We start from the raw sequence: 16,268 nt of genomic DNA on the forward strand, positions 1-16,268 counted from the left end.
TCTCGTGTGTTCAGACTTTCTGGAGTCATGGAGGCTGGATTTCCCCCAAATAGCTTTTAAGCCTTAAATCAAAAATACACCTGAAAACCAACCAACAGTTTACACTGATGAGTAGATTATGCTTACTCCGATGGGAGTGGAGGGACATCAGCAGCTCAGAAACTTAGACAGGAATCATAGAAGGTAGTGAGTGTATGTTAATGGAGGACTCAGGACTTGGACAAGCAGGGTGGGAATGACTTGGGCAACTGAAAGCATGTGGTCAATGTCACTGTGCTGTACATGTAGATACTGTTGACTTGTTGTGGGTTCTGCCTTGTATTTGCTCAATCACAACAATAGTAATGTACAAAGAACAACAAAAATAAAATATATGTTAAAAGTCCTACAAAAAGTAATCTTTTCTCTAAACCAGTCATGGGGAGCTGTTTTCTGTAATGGGCAATTTGGGTACTTATAATATCCTTTGAGGATCATACAAAGTTATCAACTCCAATTTCATTTGCTATATTTGGTCAAATATTAAATTAACCCACCCTTAATGGTGAAGTGTTGGGTTGCTACCTGCATGGTCAGCAGTTTGAACCCACCAGCCTCTCCACTGGAAAAAGATGAGGCTTTCTACCCCCATAAAGAACGACAGTCTCAGAAACCCACAGAAGTTCAACTCTGTCCTATAGCGTTGCTATGAGTAAAAATCAACTCAATGGTAATGAACTTTGTTTGGGGTGGGGTTTTTGGTAATGTGATGGCTGGAATTGCTTCCCTCAGTGTGAGGCATGTAATATTCGCTGGTATTGATGATTTCAGAGGCTTCAAAGGCCCACAGGCAAGATCGTCCCTACCCCTTCTCTAAATCAGTAAACACAACAGCAAAAAGTCATGGGGAGCTGGGAACATTGACCAGGTAGTGAGCTGTCCCACACAGGTGCATTGTGCTTTGACTCAGGACCATTAGGGCAATGCTTTAAATCCATTTAGTCACCTCCTGGTAAGCCTACCATAACATTTTCCTAAGGAACCTTCTCTTCCACATCATCAGTCCATTTGCTTTGAGTCCTAGAATTTCAAGTTGCCTGGCCACTTGAGGTTTCCTTTCCCCTAGATGTGACTCAGTCGGTAATAGTCAAGCATATGCAAATTTCATCTGATCACTATAACTGACGAACAAGTTTACTAAAATTGCACTAATTTTAGAGATGAGGAAAGTGTCACATAGATAGTTAAGACTGTGTTCTAGTTATAAATTAAATCTAATAACACAAACTAGTGTCCCGTTTCAGGAAATCACACTAAATATGAATCAGCATTAGGTGTCAATGGTGAAGATAAAGAAGTATATCATGAAATCAAAGGATAGTAATAACATTGTATATATGACAAACACTTAAATATTCTCAAGATTCAAAACAAAAATAACACATTCAAAATCAGTTCAATTTGTTGAGGTTTTAGTGACAGGATCACATGATGTGATCATGTGATGCAGTTAGACATTGTTACTAATCTGCTAGATTATGTGGAAATAGGGTTGAGCTTCCTATACTCACATAAAGCTTTGTACTAATCAATAAGATATGCTTCGACTGAACCTGCTTACTTTCGACTTATATACTTGCTAATCTTCTCCCTTCACAAAGTGGCTAATATCCTTTGAAAATGGTGAAATCCAGGATGGCTTCTCTTTCTGTTCCCCTCACTGTTGGATCTGTACTGATCAGTCATGTTGTCCCACAGACCATTTATTCAGGGCATCCTTTGGGAACGTAGTATTCGAACAAGAAGCATTTCTTGACTGTTAGGCCGCTGAGAAATATACGCAAGTTCTCAAATACAGCCGAGTGTTTGCAGATGCGATAATACTTCAGAAAGCCAAATAGTAAATAAATATATGCTATTGGCTCAATGGGGAGAAAGACGGGGCTTTCTATTCCTGTAAACAGTTACAGTCTCAGAAAATCCCAGAGACAGTGCTACCCTGTCCTGTAGTGTCTCTATGAGTCACATCCACTCAATGGCAGTGAGTGAGGATTGGCCCCATTATGAGAAAATATATTTTTAGCTCTTAGGTAAGTAAACAAAACACAAAACCAAAACAGAACAAGTCCACCACTACCCAATTGGCGCCAACACATAGCAGTCTTATAAGACAGACCAGAACTGCCCCCCAGAGTTGATGAGGCTGTCAGTCTTTCCAGACGCAAACTGCTTCCTCTTCCTCCTGCAGGGTGCTGGTGGGCACAAACCATCACTTTTCAGGTCACAACCCAATGCTTAATCCACGACACCACCAGGGCCCCTTCGGGTAATTAAAGAACAGTATCACTGCATTTTATGATCAACAACATTTTTCCCATCTTTTGCCTTAATGTCTTTCTCGTCTTCCCAATTGTTCCCTGATGGCACAATTGTTTAAGCGCTTGGCCGCTAACTGGAAGGTTGGTGGTTGAAATATTCCACCGACTCCATTGGATAAAGGTATAAGTATCTACTCCATATAGATTTACCATCTTAGAAACCCTATGGAGCAGTTCTTCATGCTCCCTGCAGCCACATGAATCACAATGGACTCAGGAGCAGTGCGCATCTTCCCTATCACCAGACAAAAGGATTTAAGAGCCAAAGCTTATGTCGTTCTTTGAACTATTATTTTTAAAGTAGACTTCACAAGTCCTCAATTACTATACATAGTTGAGTGAGCATGTGGATCAAAACATATTCCGTCCTACAGAGCCTACGTAACAACAGTGCCCCCAAGGAGACCTTTGTCCAGTAAAAATTTGGATCACCCAGAGTATTTTCTCTAAATGCATACCAAGCATTCTTAGAACATTCTTTGTGGTGCTATTGTTGCATTTTTCTACCCTCGATTTTAATACACAATGGGCTATTTTCTGATTTTAAACTGCAGAACTTTGTTAACTTCTTTGAGGGCATCCTTAGTTAACGTTTTTTTTATTGGAAAGTGAGTGATTCCATCATCACAATATTTGGCAGGTGCTTCTCTGGGTGTCCAGGTGGGGTGGGAGTTACACGTTGGGTTACTAACTACAAGGTCAGCACTTTGAAACCATCCCCTGCTCCCTCAGAGAAAGATGCGCCTTCTACTCCCGTAAGAGTCACAGTCTTGGAGACTCACAGGGGCAGCTCCACCTTGCCCTATCCTGTGAGTAGACGTCGACTCCATGACAGTGAGTTCGATTTTTTTGGTTTTCCTCTGGGTGTGCGTGTCCCTTTGGGAAGCTAGTTAGGGTGTAATGAAGAAGGAACCTGCTGTCTTGCACCTCAGAGTAAAAAGTATCAGCCTATTGATGCTGAGCACAAGCTAATGCTTTCCAGAAATAACTTTCATATTTACAAAATGCAGTGATATGTTACTCCTGAGGTAGAAAGTAATCTTCAGTTTGTCCCATCCATCTTCATTGCAATCACATGTAGCTGTTTAAGGAAGTCAAGTCACAAACATGTTATTCTAATAGGGATATTCATTTGGCCATTAAAACCACACCCAAAGTGATTTATACTCAGGAGACTACCCATTTTTTTTAAAAAAGATCTTAAACGTTTTTGAGACTTTTCAAATACAAAAACATTTTTTGCAGGGAAATTTTAGCCGAAGAGATTTGAGTCTCTCCTCTCCAGCTCCACCCTCAGAGATAATGAAAGAATACAGAGGATTAGAGAATTGTGGCCGCTTCAAGTAACCCTCCTGGTAAAGTGGTTGTCTTGCACGTTATAATTCAAAGCCAAAGCTTTGAACTGTAACCACTAACAGAATAGAGCTCGTGTGTAAGAGAACACAGAATGTTAGAAAGGGGTCAAGTGAATGAACATAATTCTCCTTTTATTTCCAAGCTGGCGAGAGTTGAAGATGCAAAACCAGAATGTGCTCCTGATAGAGGAAGGAGACAGAGAAGCCTAGTCATTCAAGAGCAGTTGCCACCTGGCCAGAACTGAGATCAAATGTGAGCGTGGCTTCCGCGTGCCCTTATACAGATACCCAGGACCAATAACTGCAGTCACTACAACTGAGCTCTGTGGGCTCCAGTCCATTCTTTTCACATCCCTCTTCTTGGTTTGCTTGCTTAAGATGTACTTAGTATTGCCCTAGAACAGAATTCGTGAGGGGGAAAAAAGATCCGTTTATGCACAAACAACAAACGTTTCCATCACGTACTTTTAGAGAGCACTCAAGTGGTGTACATTTTCTACAGCTAATCTCTACCAATTTTGAGTCATTCTGGACTCTGACCCTACACAGCTTTCTTAAAAGAACAAAAGTAGACTCGCCCTTAAGCCTATGTAAACATTACCAATAATTATAATAAATTTAATGAGTTAAACCATTCATCTATGTCATCTATCAGGATTTGAAATAGAAATTTACAGGATCAGAGATATTTTGAATAGAGATTATGAGATTAGATGTTTTATTTTATGTTCAGATGAATTTTCAACCATAGTAGATTATTCATTCCAGAGCATATGTTCCTATTTTAGTAATACTCATAAATGTGGTTTTAAAGTTTTCAGTATTTTTCTAAATGGTAGAATTACTATTAGTCTTGATTTGCATGTCTCAACCACAGCAAAATTTTAAAATAGCTATTTTTAATTTTGCTTTCAATATTCTTTGTTTTCTCTTCCTTTCCAGCCTGGTCCTTGCACCATGGCTCCTGCAAAGAAGGGCAGTGAGAAGAAGGGGCGTCTGGCTAGGAGAGGACACCATCAACATTCACAAGTGCATCCATGGTGTGGGCTTCCAGAAGCGAGCTCCTAGGGTGCTCAGGGAGATGCAGAAGTTTGCCACGAAGGAGATGGGGACAGCAGATGTACGAATCAACACCAGCCTCAGCAAGCTGTCGGGGCCAAAGGAATCCGGAATGTCCCACACCGTATCCATGTGCGGTTGTCCAGGAACTGTAAGGAGGATGAAATTCCCCAAACAAGCTCTACACATTGGTTACCTACGTGCCTGCCACCACTTTCAAAAATCTACAGACACAGTCAATGTGGAAGAAAACTAGTGGCTGATTATCTAATAAAGGCTTTAAAACTGCCCCAAACTTCTTTATTTTATCCATGCATAATTGTGGTCATAAAACAAATAAAATGTAGATAAGCCTTAAGTGAGATATGACTGTTTGTGGCATAAGTGATTGAAACCTAAGAGCCATGTGATTCTTGAAGGAAATACTGGCCTAATTTCCCTGGGAAAACTCTCCAACAAAATAAGCAACACATTCTTCTGTGATTGATTTCTAAAGCCTTAGGTTGGACAGATAGTGCTTTGATGTTATTACCATTTCTAAAAGAATATTATTGAAGCATTTCCCCTAAAACCAGTGTAACTCAAGGAAGATGAAAATATGTCTGCTATTGTAATAGCAATACAATCGATGCAAAATAGTGACAACAGTATTAGTAGCAGTGCCATTTATTGTCTTTACATGTGCCAGGTACATGTTCTAAGTATGTCATGTGAAAAGATCCTATGATCTGATTCCATGGTGATAACGATTTTAAAATGAAGATGTTGAGGCATCAGCAAATTAAAGAACTTTGTCCTGCGGATATTGCTAAGACGTCTCAGAGCCCCAAATTCAGAATCCATGCCCTGAAGCACTAATAATCCTGTCTTTATTCATGGAAGGATAATAACCTGGCTTAATGAGCAAGATGAGGATGAGTATGCTTCACACTCTTAAATAGCTTGAGCCAATAATGGTAATATAACCATACTTGAAATTGCTACTATGCACCCGATTTTGGGGTAAATTTTCAATATAATTATGAGTCTAATTTAGAAAAGGAAAGGCAGATAAAACGAAGTCCATTTTCGGCACTGAATACCACTTTCCAGTGTTCTTAAAAGGAGCAAGGAGAGGAGAATGTGGCCTCCCTGTGAAGTTCACACGTTTGGGGTTTGAAAACCTTCCTGGCTATCGGGTTGGGAGGGATGCGAACAAAGACAAACAAAGCCAGTCTAGTGGGCAAGGTGTGCTCCCTTACTGAGCTGCACACGGAAGCAGATTTCCACCCAAGACATGAGACCCTTTGGAGAATCCTCCAAAAAGCCTTGAAGTTCTGCCAGTAAAGACTCCCCTAGCACTGGAATAAACAAGAGCATCTGGCTGTGTTGCGTGTGAGCTGTCACCTTTACTCTGCCTGTTCACAGACTTTCTGGAAAGGAAGGTAATGCTTCCATCTGCTCACAGCAGCAGAGAAAGCAGAAAGCACTGATGCACTTCCACTGAGAAGCTGAGACTGAAGCCTACATGATTAAGCGAGCTGAAGAGGATATGTGTGTGTATATATATATTTGATTCTTCTCATAATAAATTGTTCCTACTGGAACACCTTGACACAGAATACCAGAGTATTCACTGGTGATTACTAATCATTCCCTCATTTTTACAGATCTGAGTTATAAAAATTCAATCGTGAACTGAAATAATTCTGAACCTTTTTGTGTTTTTCTTGATATAAGTAACCGGAGACACTTGAATTGTTCTGAGAACTACCTGGTGAATAGGGGGTGAACTGCCTGGTGAACAGGGGGTGAATTGCCACTAGAGCTTTGAGATTTCTCTTTTAAAACAACATGTTTTAAGAATAGGTAAATACAAAAATTAATAAATAAATAGACAGGAGAGAATAGGATGGTTAGTTTATATTAAAGAATACTTCTAGTACCATACCTCTGTTTATAAGAAGTATGATCTATCTAAGATTTGGGATCATCTGTCCTAGTTTCTGGAGATGACACATTGAACAATTTGATTTGACTTAAGGGAATGCATTCTTAACCGGAGCTGGGTTCTTGGTAACACAGAAGGTCTGACCGTATTTTCTAGAAAAAATGGCCATATATTAAAGGCTGATTTCTACTCTTTCATTTTCATCCACTTCTTTTAGACCAACTATTCTTAATTTTCATTGTTGGACTAACTGAAATTCTGTGCACAGTGTATGTGTGTTTATTTTTCTGAGGGACAGGCCCAACATTTTAAAACCACAAATCTATTTATATATAGACTTAAATACTGCTCTGGTTTATTTCCTATTACTTACGCCTTTGGCTAGGAATAGAGAATTCCTTTCTTGAAACCATATACAGAAATATCATCTAATAACATGTGAGGAAGGAAAAGATGGCAAGGATGCTAAAGGGAATAAAAGTGTTACGTGAACACACTCTTGTTATGTATTTAAGTTCATTTCAGAAAGCTGTGCATGCATATGTACACAGGAGAGGGTAACACACCCCCCCAAAATGTTAAAAAGCTCTGCTGGGTGGGGCTTTTGTTGTATGCATTTCTCCCAATAGGCAGGCATCCAGCAATGCTCTCTGAGTTAGTGCGCCCAGTGGTGTTGCCTGGGAAGGTTCCCTCTGGTCAATCACAGTGAGCTTTTTCATACAAGTCGCTTTGCTCAAACATCATTATTTTTGGTGTGGGCTGATTTAAGAGAACAGTGTGAGGCTGTGAAACTTTGTTTCCTGCTTGGGAAAAATGCTGTAGAAACTGTTGTGATGTTGAACACAGTTTACAAGGACAGCATAATGGGAAAAACTCGAAGGTGAAAGGTTGATTGAAGACAAACCCAGTCTGGACGCCAATCAACTCCCTTAATGGACGAAAATGGCAATTAAATGTATTTGGAGTTTGTTTCACCAGGTCAGACTGTTAATCAAGCTTTCTATATAGAGGTTCTGCAAAGATATAATAACTGTATGTGACCCAAAAAAAGGCCTGATTTGTGGCAGATGGGGGCCTGGTTTTGCTACCACGACAATACAGCTGCTCACCCAACCATCTCAGTTCATGCCTCTCTTGTCCCATGCACCTGACTCACCTGTCCTTGCTCTGTGTGACTTCTTTTTGTTTCTGAAAATGAAGAGGGACATGTTAGGGCTGCGGTTTGACGAAAGTGAAGAAAAAAACAAGGAAGGTGCTGTCAGTCATCCAGACAGATGAGTTTGAAAAATGTTTTCAAGAATGGAATCACAGTTTTAACAAATGTATTAAGTATAATGGAGAGTACTTTGAAAGCAAAAAGGTTCTTTTGTTAAAAAACAACAACAAAATACCATTTTGTGGGGGATACACTTTTGTATACATAGAAAACCTTGAGTGAAGTAAAATGTAGGCAACTGACAATGGCTTTTATTTGTCTAATCTTAACCTTGATTACATATTTTGAAGAAGAAGGTCAAAACATTTACTTTTAAAAAGCCCCCCCAAAACCTTTTACTACTCTAGTTTTGAACCTGTTCAGATCAGAGCATTCTAGGAGCAAAGGTATGAATGAATGTGGGTAAAGAGACTCACTCGAAACTCTGTAGCTAATGCATGGCCAACGATGTAACAGTTATCACATTCAGATCAAGTCTCATCCGCATGATACAGATGGCTTCAGGCTATGATTGGTATTACTAAGTGGTTTTGAGACTATCTATACAAATGAGCTTGATACAATTGATGTATGGATGCTTACAAGAGCTGTATGAGCCCCAATAAAATGATTTATTAAAATTTAAAAGAAGAAGAGGAAATAAAATGTATTGAAAATGATGAAGGCAGCCATTGTAGAACTATGCTTGATCTAATGGAACTGTGGATTATAATAAAATGTGTAAGAGCTCCTAATAAAATGTTAAAAAATAAATAAATAGAATCAGCCAAATGGATTTTCAAGTTCTGCTGGGTTTCTTAGGAAGGAGTCCTGGGGAAGCACAGCAGCTGGATCTCAGCCGCCGTTGGCTGGGAGAACGGTGTGGCATTCAGTCTGCTCTCAGAAACACTCCAGCTTGGAAACACATGGGCCAGTTGCCCTGTGTACTGTACATAGGGTCCTGGTGGCATTCACCTGAGCTCAATGAGATTTGAGTTCTAAGTTCTCTACAAAGGAATGGTAGATATTTGACCAGAGGTTAAATCAGTGAGGTTGCCAATGAGCAACAGAGGAGCGATTATAGATATTCCAGTACCATTTTTCTTCCACAATACACACCAAGAAAATTAAGCAGATATATTACATATAATTACATTACAATTAACACATTGTTCAAATAAAATTTGGGGTTCTGTTTGAGCTTTTCCCACAATATTTAAATTATTTTGCTCATTTAAAAATAATTTAGAATTACAATTTAATATCCAGTTTTTAAATTCACCATGTAAGCCCTTGGGAATATTTCTTTTCATGTGTTTGATCAACTTTCAGATAAGAGTTGAATAATTTTTAAGGAGATGGAAAGGATCATAGAAGTTGAAATATGGGGCTCAGTTACATATTAATCTCTACTTGCATCATTCTGCATTTCAGAGAATATTTAAAGCATTGCAATCTTTTATGGAAACAACTCAAATAATATTTCATACCAGTTATATTGAACATTAACTCTTTCATGTATGCAAAAGTGAGAGCTGAATCGCCAGTAAGATCTGATTTTAAATGTTGTACAGTTGACATACGAAAGTCACACACACACACACACACACAAATTTAGGCTACCTAAAGACCATAGAAAATAAATTGGCAATTCATTTTGTTTTAAAATATTTCCCTGTAGGAGAACCTTGAGGTTTATTGATAGCATAAAACTAAACTTTTAGAAAATACCAAAGCCTTTCTTTTTGGAGCAAATGAGCATAGAAAGTGCCAAACAATTTACTAAGGTGCTACTTGTGGAAATGTGTAGGAAACGTTTTTTATGCAATGTTAATGTTTGAAAGATGAAATAAGAGTGTAAACTTTTAAAAATAGGCATAGTTATGAAGGTTTCATTGATAGCTAAAGGAGTTTATTCCAAACAGAATGTATTCCAGCTGCGAACAAGTTCTGAGCAATACACTTGTCTTTGTCTTACTCGAATGCCTTCAAGTAATAATCATAATAATAGAGGCAAATTTTAGCCCTGGATAATAACTGTGTTCAAGTCAGAGCAAACATCTAATATCTAACCAAACTTCAGCAGACGTTATTCCAATGAATTGACTTGGGAAACCTTGCAGGAAAGTTTACAGCCGTGTTCCCCCACCATTCTTAGGTGGATCGAATATTTTAAGGAAGATTGGGCAGACAAAAGAGATGAGCCAGCGGAAGACAGCCAACCTGGACCGATAAACAAACTGGCTAAAGGCCGGCAGCTGGCAGAGAGACCATAGTCACCATGATCTGATCGCTAAGGAAGCCTCAATCCTATGGGTTCAGCATTTTCAAGTCTCAGCGAAGCTTTCAATTTGATGGGTGCCAAAAGTATTACAAGAAGATCAGCTACTTCAAAGAGCTAGTCTTTCCACCACTCTTTTAAGCAAAACCAAAGCCAACGAAGATTATTTTTATGATCCGCATCATAACTGGGGATGAATCTGGGATTGCCGGTATGATTCGGGCAGTAAGCTCCATTCCAAGCAGTGGTTGCTGACAGAATCTCCTGTAGCTGTGCCATTTGGGTCTGACAGTTCAGTTCAGAAGGTTCTAGCAATTATCTTGGTGGATTCTAAAGGGTAATCTTAGTTTAAAGGGTAAAAGATTGTCTCTGAGGACATAGGATGGACAAGGGTAGCTTATTATGAATCAGTTATAAGGAAATTGAAACTTTGTTAGTGAAAGAGAGGCCAAAAAAACGTATGAAAAGGAACACCCCCCACCTCCCGCCACCCCTCAATGCACTTACTTATTATTCCTTTAGGGTAGCAAGACGTGTCCTATGGGAATTTAAGCAGGAACCTTGCTCCACCCACCCAATAGCACTATTCTTGCCCCTTCAGATTTTTGTTCAAAAACTCCAACAGCATTTAAAAGGAACTTGATTTGAGTCTTTTGGGGAAGCCAAAACTACTATTCTCATGTGGCATAAATCTAAGAGCACGTGATTCCTTAGAGAAAAGTTAGAAAGATGCAAACCCCTCCTTCAGAAGAATATAGACCTACACAAAGTATATATAAAAAATGAATAGCTTCATAGTTTTATATTTTGCTTACACAGGTTAGTATGATCTGGGGCTATGGTCTTTGGTGGAAATATTTCGACTGGTATTCTATCAATTTCTGGAGCCCGCACTGTCTGCCCATCGTGCCTTCGGAGAAGTCTAGCCTTCTTCATCCAGTATCATTTGTTCTTGATTACATGATGTCTCTAATGTGGTTGAAAGATAATCGATATTTTTGGTCTACTGACTTTATTTCTTCACCTTCTTGTGATGATTCCTGTATCATTCAATATTATGCCCACATACTAAAAAACGAATCGACAGAGTGACTGCAACAATGTGCTGAGCCATGGAATAAACATGAGGATGGCACAGGGCCAGAGAACATTTCATTCTGTCATCCGTAGGGTTGATATGAGTCAGAATTGACTTGATGGCAATCTAACAACAACAAACAGAAACAAAAAGAAAACCACACTCACTGGCATAGTCTATTCCATTTCCTAGGGCAGCGTTACACTGCCCCTGTGGGTTTTCCGAGACTGTAAATCATTACGGGAGAATGAATCCCTGTCTTGGTCCCTCCAATAGCTGGTAATTTCAAACTACAGTCCTTGTGGATCACAGCCCATGTTCAGCCACTCTGCCATCAGGCGTCCTTGATAACGGTCTCAGCAGGTCAAAGTACCACTCACTCCTCAGTAGAAAGAGCAGGCTTTCTACTCCCCAAAATATTTACAGGATGCCCATAGACTCCTCCAATATAGCAATGCAAAGCTTGAGAGTTTTCTTCAGTGCTTTCAGATTGAGGAATCCTGGGTATTTTCTTACCTTTTGGTTTTCTCACTCCAGACCTTTGCACATTTCATTGTATTATGTGGTCTTCTCCAGCTGCCCTTTACATTTTTCAGTTCTGCTCTTTCTTCTATTTGCTTCAGAGTTTCTGCTTTCAAGAGAAAGTTGAAAAATCTCTTCTAAGATCCATTTTGGTCTTTTCTTTCTGTCCTACCTCTTCAATGGCCTTTTGCTTTCTTCATATCATCCCAAACTAGTGTGATTTTCACAGTGTTTAATACCTCAAATCCATTCTTCAGATGGTCTTTAAATTCAAGGGGGATATAGTTTGAGGTCATATGTTGGCTTTTGTGAACTTGTTTTAATTTTCTTCAACTTCTAACTGAATTTTCACATGAGCTATGGATGGTGTGTTCCATCACATGTCACTGACTTTGTTCTTGCGGATGATACTGAGCTTAGTTGGTATTCGTTCCACAGAGATAATCCATTGGATTCATATGCATGCTCTCTGTTATGGTCCCTATGAAGAGTTACTATTTGTGTTGCAAAAAGCTATTTGCAATGCAGAAGTGATTGGTCTTACAAAATTCCATCTTACTCTCACTGTGTTCTTTCGTACCCAAGGGTATATTTTCCAAATTTTGGTCCTTGCCCTTTATTTCTAAAATTCTTGTTCCATTCACCAGCATGTATCAGTTAATATTATTGTGTATTTGTTCAAATTTGGACTGTAGCAGTTGGTGGAAATCTTCAATATCTTCATATTTGGAATTAGTCATCAGTGCATACATTTGAACAATTGTATCAACTGGTTTTCCTTATAGATATATGGATATTACCTTATCACTGACTGTATTGTACTGCAGAGCCCATCAGCGGTGCTCAACCTATAGTGAATGACCCCTTTGGGGGTTGAATGACCCTTTCACAGGGGTTGCCTGATTCATAACAGTAGCAAAATGACAGTGATAAAGTAGCAACAAAAAAGATTTTATGATTGGGGGGGTCACCACACCATGAGGAACTGTATGAAAGGGTCGCAGCATTAGGAAGGTGGAGAACCACTGGAGTACATCTTGATGGGCTCTTTTCATTGATTAATCTGATGTCGTTCCTCTTTAATTTATCATCCTTATAGTAAACCATATGGTTATCTGATTCAAAATGGTCAATATGCGTCCATTTTAGTCCACTGGTGGCACAATGATCAAGTTTTATGCATTCCATTTCATTTTGATGACTTTTGGTTTTCACATGTTTATACTTTACTTATTTCACATGACAGTTATTATTCCATGTTTCCAGCTATTTCTTATCATTTCTAGTCATGCACAACAGCAAATGAATATCCCCAAAGCTTTGCTCCATCTACATCATTGAGGTCAACTCTACTTTGAGAAGGCAGCTCTTTCCAAGTATATATGTCTTCTATCCATCAAACAATGTTGAGTTACTATTCATAAAGTTTCCAATGATGAATTTTTCAAAGGTGAGCCACCTCTTCCTTCCTGACTTAATCCATCTTGCTAGCATTTGAAATACTGGTAGTTAACTTCTAGTAGCACCTATATAGCATGGAAGGCACTACAATATGACAAACTGTCAGTTGAGTGATAAGGCTTTTGTGACAATCATGTTTTTGCTTACCTTTGTAAAGTCCTTTGGCATCTAGAGATAGTGTCTCATTCTGGAGGCAGGGGCAGGGTTGCTTAGAGACTTATAGAGATGATGTATTCCTCTAGAGAAAAGGGCAGGCAATCTTACTACCCTTTACACAAAATTTGGGTTGTCTAAACTCAATGTTTTTAAACTTAATCTTGCTATCCTGCTCTTTTTTTTGTCACCTGGTGGTAACTAGGATCGAAGAAGCTGGTGCAAAATGATGATATTTTAGCTATTGCTCCTGCTATAACTAACAAACTGTCCCATTATCTCTGACCCAGAAGTCAGTGTCATCTACCCGGATTCACAGATGTAACAGCTGGCTTGTTGCTTTGCAAGTCGGACAACTTCAAACTTTTCACAGTTCTTGATCGCATCCTCTTACTGTTTGCTCTTTTCAATAGAATTTTATAGTGGGTTCTTTTCGCTTCAAAATAAGTCCTGAAGATACCTCCTAGAAGTTCATATGTGATACCACACTTTTCATTAGTGAGCCTTACAGTCTCAGATGTTGCTATGAGTCAGAATTAACGTGATGGCTGTGTTTGGTTTTTTGAGTTCATACTAGTTTTCAATACCTGGTGGAACTATTTCCTTTTTATATTTCTTCCTGTGTAGAGTCTCCCTTCACACCTGTTTATATTTCCATGTAAACTTTAATGTCAACTGTTCAATTTTATCCAGGTGAATGTTTTTCCATAGATTGAAGTCTATTTTTGTGTGCTCAGGAGTATATAAAATCAATTAATTATATATGAAACATTTTTTTGCTTCTTATCTTTTTTTCCCAATAATTTTATCGGCACATAATTTATATATTATACAACTCAGTAGTTTAAACATCTCAAGAAGAAGTGTACAATCATTACCATATCAACTTTAGAACACCCCCTTATCTTTTTTATTGATGATTATTTGAATGAAGTCTTCTAATTCTCTATATCTGCTAAAAGGTTATGATATAAGTATGCTTATGATATTGATTTGTTCATGTTAATTTTCTATCCTGCTATTTTGTTCAGTAGTTTTATCACTTGTGTGCATTCTAGCATTGATTCAGTTGTATTTTTACCTATAGTTATCATAATATCTGCAAATATAAATAAGTTCATTTCTACATTCCCTATTATGATGTGTTTTACTTTTTCTCTTTTTCAATGAAATTATTTTATTGACCTTAGTGGGAATCCATCTAACACTCCTCACTTTGTAAAAATCGAATGTATTTTTAACATCCTCACTAAAAATCTACCCATTCTCATTTCTCAATGATTTTTAGTAGGAATAAGTATTGAATTTTGCCTTAGGCTTTCTCAGCACCTATGAAGATGATCACATATATTTTTCTTCTTAGGATCCTTAATATAGCGATTTTATATTAACATGTGTGCTAGCATTGAATCTTGTTATCAATGCCAAAAGGTCGTGGCTTATTATTTTCTTCGTGTGGCTTTGAAATCGATTTGCTAACGTTTTATTTGGATCTTTGTATCAACATTCATAACTAATGTTGGTTTGTAACTTTCTTTTTAAGTCCTATCCTTATCAAGATTATAACTCAGCTCCACTTGCTTCATAAAAACACTCGGAGGTTTTCTTTAAAATTTTTCCTGAAATAATCTGCTTATTTTTACAACTATCTACCAAGTCCTAGTTCTGCATTAGGAAATTTAGAATTTCACAGTCTCTGTATGGAGATGCTTTTTTGTCTATGAATATTCTCATTGCTCCACTTCCCTTTCTTCTTTAGTATAGAGTAACTATGTCCCCTCCCAGCTTTCTGAATCCACATTCTCATCATAATTATCATTACACTTCAGGTGTAGTTGTACTGGAATTTGCAAAGGATTCTTTTAATCACAAGCAATTTGAGGTTTCTGATACTTTATTTCGCCTAGCAATGAGGAAAACAGCACTGATAGAGCCGTGGGTGCACATTGGGCTGCTAACATCAAGGTCAGCAATTCAAACTCCCCAATGTTCATGGCCTTTTTCTCAGTTTTCTTAAAATGACTTTCTAATAAGCCCTGTGATTGCTTTGTACCCTTTGAGGAAATCTGTCAAGGTTATCCCTTGGAATCTCAAACACAATAGTCCTCACAACCCCCTGAGCTGACCTCCAGCTCAGCACATCCTCTCTGACATCACTGGTTGCACATTTTTTTTGGAGACCCCTAATGAGACCAAGATGAGTAGCTTACCAGATGCTTTGCTCTCATCTACTGATCACTGAGACAGGGTCAAATTTGTTTGAAATGAATCCATGCATATGTGAACTGGAACCCTATAGTAAGATTTTAATTTATCACATGTATTATAAATGAAAATTATCAAGGTCAAAGATAGAAAGTCAACCATAATCCTATAGGAAATTAGCTAACTGGTTAATACTGTTGCTTTAAAAATAGTTGTTATATATCACTAGCCCACCTATTATAGTATAGGCTTTAATCTTGTTAATATTCAAAATGGCATTATATTATAGCACCAAGTCACAGCAGAGAAGCTTGTCCATCTGCAGTCCATCTCTAAACAAATTCATAAATGAAAGGGAAAGAGGAGAGAGGCGCTTGTTTTAACTCCCTGTTTTAGGTGCCAATTAGTCAATTCCCACACAGAACAATCTGATCCACAACAGACTGAAACTTGAGCCCATTGTTGCAGCCAAGGTGCCAATCCATCTCTTTGAGGGCCTTCTCTTTTGCTTCTTGTCTACTTTGACAAATATTATGTCCTTCTCCAGGGACAGATCTCCCTGCCAACATATCCAAATTATCTAAGAGGAAGTTTCCTTATCCTTGCCCTCTAAGGAGCATTCGCTCCTTCAATGACAGAGTGCTTTGTCCTTTTAGTTCATGACATTTTCAA

Source organism: Tenrec ecaudatus, chromosome 13 (genome assembly GCF_050624435.1).
Source record: "Tenrec ecaudatus isolate mTenEca1 chromosome 13, mTenEca1.hap1, whole genome shotgun sequence".
In the NCBI taxonomy this organism is placed as follows: domain Eukaryota; kingdom Metazoa; phylum Chordata; class Mammalia; order Afrosoricida; family Tenrecidae; genus Tenrec; species Tenrec ecaudatus.